Here is a 6,980-nt window from a genome sequence, read left to right as displayed (position 1 = left end):
CAAACATATGATCTACTATGCCAGGAATGACAAATTGAAGAAGAATGGCATGGCATTCATCATCCCAAAGAATGTTTCAAGCTCTATCCTGAAATACAATGCTGCTAGTGATAGGATAATATCCATATGCCTACAAGGAAGGCCAGCTAATACCACTGTTATTCAAATTTACACACCAACCACCAAAGCCAAAGAGGAGGAAATTCAAGATTTTTCCAGCTTCTGCAGTCTGAAATTGACCAAACACACAATCAAGATGTGTTGATTATCACTGGCGATTGGAATGCAAAGTTGGAGACAAAGAAGAATAACTGGTATTTGGAAAATATGGCCTTGGTGATAGACATAATGCTGGAGATCGCATGGTAGAATTTTGCAGGACCAATGACTTACTCATTGCAAATGCCTTTCTTCAACAACACAAACAGCTGCTATACACATGAACTTTTCGAGATGGAGCACAGGAATTAGATGGACTACATCTGAGACAAGAAGTGCTGGAGAAGCTCAATATCTGCAGTCAAAAAACAAGGCCAGTAGGTGATTGTGGAACACATCAACAGCTCATATGCGAGTTAAAGTTGAAGTTGAAACAATTAAAACAAGTCCACAAGAGATGAAATATAACCTTAATTATATCCCTCCTGAACTTAGAGAACATCTAAAGAATAGATTTGATGCATTGAACACCAATGGCCAAAAACCAGAAGAACTGTGGGATGACATCAAGAACACTATCCATGAAGAAAGCAAAAGGTCATTTAAAAGAGAGTAGAGGAATAAAAGACCAAAATGGATGTCAGAAGAGACTCTGAAACTTTCCTTGAGGGGAGAGTAGCTAAAGCACATGGAAGAAATGACAAGATAAAAGAGTTGAACAGAAGATTTCAAAGAGCACCTTGAACACATAAAGTCCATTATTATAATGAAATGTGCAAAGTCATGGAGTTAGAAAACAAAAAAGGGAAGAACACGCTTGGCATTTATCAAGTAGAAAAAACTTAAGAAAGATTCAAACCTCGAGTTGCAATATTGAAAGATTCTAGGGGCAATATGTTGATTGATGCAGGAAACATCAAAAGAAGATGGAAGGAATACACAGAGTCATCATACCAAAAATAATTGTTTAATATTCACCCATTTCAGGAGGTGGCACATGATCAAAAAGCAATGGTATCAAAGGAAGAAGTCAAAGCTGCACAAAGGAATTGGCAAAAAACAAGGCTCCAGGAATTGATGGAATACTCACTGAGATATTTCAACAAACAGATGCTGCGCTGGAGGCACTCATTCATCTATGCCAAGAAATTTTAAAGGCAGCTATCTAGCCAACTGACTGGAAGAGATCCATATTTGTACCCATTCCAAAGAAAGGTGATCCCACAGAATGTGGAAATTATCAAACAATATCATTAATATCATACACAAGTGAAATCTTACTTGTGGTGGTTATGTTTGTGTGTCAGCTTGGCTGGGCCTGGTTGAGTGGCTGGGAGCTGGTGGTAGTTATTCCCCATGATGAGATTGGCAATCAACTCCATGGTAGGATCTACCACAAGCAGTTGAGTAGCTGCTTTGGGTATGTGGTCTGCTTCCCGCATATAAGTGGCAGCTTTAGGAATGGTCTTTAGCTTATGGCACGCTTGAACCCTGCATGTAACCATGTCATTGCTCAGCAGCCTGCCATGTTCTGCCGACCTTAGGACTTACAATGGACTTGAATTAATGGCCCGCCATGTGGTTTGGTAACATCAGGACTGTGCCTTTTTACTTGTCAACCTTTGGCTTGGCAGCCTCAGTAGCCAGCGGCTGTCTGAGTGAAGAAAAGCTTCTAGCTTCAGTGGGCCAGGGGCTGGAAGCAGAGCTGAAGTCCAAAGTTGGGGGGCTTTTACCCAGCCCCTAGAGCTTGGCACCTTGAACTTGGGCTTAAAACATCCAAATTGTAAGAATAAACTCCTGTTTATTAAGGCCATGCCATTTGTGGTATATTCCTGTCAGAGCAGCACTAGGTAACCAGAACAGAATATAGTACCGAGAGAGTAGGGTGCTGCTCTGACGGATACCTAAAATGTGGAAACAGGAGTGGAGTGCATCCTTGATCTGAGACTCTGGTAGAGAAACCCTGGCATACACCATGACAGACAGCAGAATCAGAGCAAGAGACTGGCATGGAAGACAGCAGGAGCAGAGCCCAGAGACTGACATGAGAGATGGAAGTAGCAGAGCCAAAAGAACCAGCATGAGACAGCGATAGCTTTACCAGCCCATGGAGGAGAAAGCTTGATGCCTTTGGTTAGGCAGCTTATTGGTGAAGTGGGTTGCCTTGGGTCGTTAATTGGTGAAGAGACCAGTATAAAATGGAGTAGCAGGTTGGCTGGCCCAAGGAGCAAGAAAGCTGAGTTGCCTTTGGCATTAATCGGCAGAGACCAAGGAAATGGAAGCAGACCTGCCTCAGCCTGAAAGAGTAGGACCATGGCTTTTGGGGGTGGAACAACCACAGCCCCCTAAGTTTCAAAGAGCCAGGCCTTCACCAACTTGGTTCTGGGGTGTGGGGCTGCTTGTTCATGTGAGTCAGTGAGATGGAGCTATAGCTGCTGCCCAAGAGTGAGGGGGCGGGGCTGCCCTGCCCAAGAGGGAGAGGAACAGGGCCCACCAGGCCAAGGAGATGAGGTCACCACCCAGGAACTAGGGGACTGAAGCCACCAGTGGAGGAGACCTGTACAGATACCACCCATGGAAAAGCTAGCTATAAAGGTGCCAAGTTGACAAGGGGTGGAATTGTGGTGGTTATGTTTGTGTGTCAACTTGGCTGGGCCTGGTTGAGTGGCTGGTAGCTGGTGGTAGTTACTTCCCATGATGAGATTGGCAATCATCTCCATGGTGGGATCTACCACAAGCAGCTGAGTAGTTGCTTTGGGTATGTGGTCTGCTTCCATATATAAGAAGCAGCTTTAGGAATGGTCTCTAGCTTATGGCATGCTTGAACCCTGCATGTAGTCATGTCATTGCTCAGCAGCCTCCTATGCTCTGCTGACCTTGGGACTTACAATGGACTTAAATTAATGGCCTGCCACGTGGTTTGGTAACATCAGGACTGTGCCTTTTTGCTTGTCAACCTTGAGCTCGGCAGCCTCAACAGCCAGCAGCTGTCTGAGAGAAGAAAAGCCTCTCGGTTCAGTGGGCCAGGAGCTGGAGGCAGAGCTGAAGTCCAAAGCTGAGGGGCTTTCACCCAGCCCCTAGAGCTTGGAACTTTGAAATTGGGCTTATAGCGTCCAAATTGTAAGAATAAATTCCTGTTTATTAAGGCCTTCCCATTTGTGGTATATTCTTGTCAGAGCGGCACTAGATAACCAGAACATTAATGAAGAGAATTCAAAAATGGTTGCAGCAGTACATTGACAGAGAATTTCCAGAACTGTAAGCTGGTTTCAGAAGAGGGTGTGGAATGAGGGATATCATTGCTGATGTCAGATGGATCTTGGCCCAAAGCAAAGAATTCCAGAGAGATGTTTATTTGTGTTTTATTGAGTATGCAAAAGCATTCAACTGTGTGGAGTATAACAAATTATGGATGAAATAATGGGCATTCTGGAACACTTAGTCGTGCTTATGAGGAACTGTACATAGACCAAGATGCTGTTGTTCAAACAGGACAAGTGGACACTGCATGGTTTAAAATCAGAAAGGGAGTGCATCAATGTTGTATGCTTTCACCATACTTATTCAATCTGTATGCTGAGCAAATATCTGAGAAGCTGGACTATATGAAAAAGAATATGGCATCAGGATTGGAGGAAGAGTCATTAACAACCTGAGATATGCGGATGATACAACTTTGCTTGCAAAGTGAAGATAAATTGAAGCGTTTAATGAAGACTGAAGATTGTAGTCTGCAGTATGGATTACACCTCTGTATAAAGAAAACAAATCCTCACAACTGGACCAATAAGCAGCATCACAATAAATGGAGAAAACATTGAAGTTGTCAAGGACTTTATATTACTTGATTCTACAAACAACACCAGTGGAAGCATCAGTCAAGACATATTACATTGGGCAAATCTGCTGCAAAAGACCTCTTTCAAGTGATGAAGAGCAAAGATGTCTCTTTGAAGACTAAGGTGTGCCTAACTCCAAGCCATGGCATTTCCAATCACCTTGTATGCATGAGAGCTGGACAATGAATAAGCAAGACTGAAGAAGAGTTGATGCTTTTGAGTTGTGGTGTTGGCAAAAAATACTGAAAGTACCATGAGTGCTAAAAGAACTAAAAAATCTGTCCTGGAAGAAGTGCAGCCAGAATGCTCCTTGGAAGCGAGAATGACCAGACTGTCTTACCTACTTTGGTCATGTTGTCAGAAGGAACTATTCTCTGGAGAAAGATATCATGTTGGTAAAGTGAAGGGTCAATGAAAAAGGAGAAAGCCCTCAACAAGATGAATTGACACAGTGACTGTGAAGATTAGCTCAGGAATAGCAAGGATAGTGGGGCTGGCACAGGAATGGGCAGTGTTTTATTCTGTTGTACATAGGGTTGCTATGAGTTGGAAATGACTCGGCATCACCTAACAACAAGAACAACTCTTATTTCTAGTAGTGCTATAACTAGTACTGGTTTCAGGGATGTTCATTTGTCCTGTGCAATTGCATAGGATGCCATAATCCGAAGAGCCTTGCCATTGGTTTAATAATCAGTTGTTGCCATCTTGAAGTTCTGAATATTTTTGAACAAAAGGCTCACATTTTCAGTTTTCACTGGATCCTGGAAATTATGTAGATGCCCCTGGCTATGATGGTCAATAAAGGTAATTTCACTTTCTGATTTCAAATAGAGCTGTAGTAGAGCTACCACATCTAATAAAAAGACCACCAAACCCAAATCATTTTTATCAATTGATTTCAACATAATGACCCTATAGGACAGAGTGGAACTGCCTCATAGGGTTTCTGAGGCTGTAACTATGAACAGACTACCTCATATTTCTTCGTGGACACACTGGTGGGGTTGAACTACTGAACTTTTGGTCAGCAGCTGTGGTAGTTAAGGTTGTGTGTCAACTTAATTTGGTCTTGATTTTAAGTGGCTTGGCAGCTGGATGTAGTTATTTCCCATGATGAGATTGTAATCACCTCCAAGGTGGAATCTGCTGTGAGCAGTTATGTAGTTGCCCTCAGGATGTGGCCTGCTTCCAATATGTATGGAGAAGCTCTGAGGAAGGTCCCGAGCTTTTTGGCACATTTGGATTCTGCATTTGGCTGGACTTGAACCAGTGCCTGCTGTGTTATCTATTGATCTTGGGATTGTTCCTGGATTTGAACTAGTGGCCTGCTGTTTTGCCTGATGATCTTGGGATTGTGCCTGTTTGTCTGCCAACCTTGGGTTTTTCAGCCTCAGCAGCTAGCAGCTGTATGATTTAGGAGACATTTTTAGCTCCAGTGGGCCTGGAAAAAGAGGCAGAGCTGAAGCCCAAGGTCAAGGGGCTTTCATCCAGTCCCTAGGCCTGGCACTCTGAATTCAGGCATCTAGCCTCCAAAACTGTAAATGAATAAATGCTTGTTTGTTACAGCCATCTACTTGTGGTATTTCTGTTATAGTAGCACTAGAGAACTAAGACAGCAGCCACATGCTTTAACCACTGCACAATCAGAGTGCCTTGTAAAGGTCACTGTAGCATAAAAAAAGGGTAACCATGGGAACCAGAGAATGTGAGTGATTCATAGAGAATGGGGAACTGAAGAAAGATCATTTAAATCTATCTATGCAGTCCTAGGCTTACCTCCTAAGCTGCATATGTCTGGAACTGACAGGAATGAACATACAAAATGTTTTGAAAATTAATTTCTAACAGAGATCACCATTCAGGTTTCAAACTGGACCCTGGATTATGTGAATGGAAGGTAGAGCAGAATAGCAATGCAAAGACTTTGAAAACTAAACTGACATTGGAACCACAGCCCACAGAGGGCAGATCAAGACTTGTGGCCTGAACCTAACCAGGTTAATTGCCTGCTGAAATAGAATAATTTAATATTCTCCAGAAGATTTTAATGGGAACTAAAGTCTCATAACACAATATTTAAAATATTGAGCACATAATCCAAAAGGAATGCATGTGATTTTACTTGACTCAGAACACACATAATTGAATCTCTGAGGACTTTGAGCCATAAAATTTGAATTCATTCAATAACAAATACTGATTGATTCCCTAGTCCACCAAGAATTGTATATGTTTTGTTCATATCTATCATCATTTTCCTAGGCTATGTCCTCACTTTCAAGTTCTTCCTCTTCCTGAAGGTTGGTAAAACTTTCTTAAGCTTTGGCTTTTAACTACTTAAGAAAATCTACACTTAAAACAATAGCTTTGGGCTTGATAAGCTTGTGAATGCTCAGGATATAATGCCATATTTTTTAATTCTTAGCAGAATACTGTACCAAAGGGAGTACCTCTATCCCCAGACTGATCAAGTGTGCTCATTGTGTGTGCCTTTTGGAGGAACATTCTCTGATTTACACTTTGTGCTATTATGGTAAATATAATTTGCCTTATTACTTCAAACTGTGCTCTTACCTGGTCCCCTTTTACTACTCCATCAAAATAGGTTTGCACAGGCATTTAATGGATGCTGGGCTCCACTAGTCTCTTTAGTCAACCACAAACTTCATGCCCCAAATGCAGACTAGTACCCCTTTCTGTGTCTTCCTTACTGGTGCTTTTCTCCAGTATGGGAGGGTATGACATCTTTGGTTCCATTCCTCTTCTAGCCCACACCACTGCTTTTCTCATTATTTGTTAACAAGTTAGTTCCATGTTCTCTTGTATTTTCTTTTTACTTCTTTCTTCTCCTTTATTAATTTTTTTCTTTTCCCCTAATTGTGTTGAGTGGTTCAATTTGGCATAGTGCCTAAGGCATTCGACTGCTAACCAGAAGGCTGGTAGGTCAAACCCACCAACCACTTCTTGGAAAGAAGATGG

The sequence above is a fragment of the Orycteropus afer genome, unplaced genomic scaffold (genome assembly GCF_000298275.1).
Source record: "Orycteropus afer afer isolate SDZICR_OR568_19922 unplaced genomic scaffold, OryAfe1.0 scaffold00109, whole genome shotgun sequence".
Lineage (NCBI taxonomy): Eukaryota > Metazoa > Chordata > Mammalia > Tubulidentata > Orycteropodidae > Orycteropus > Orycteropus afer.
This window is presented reverse-complemented; position numbering follows the sequence as displayed.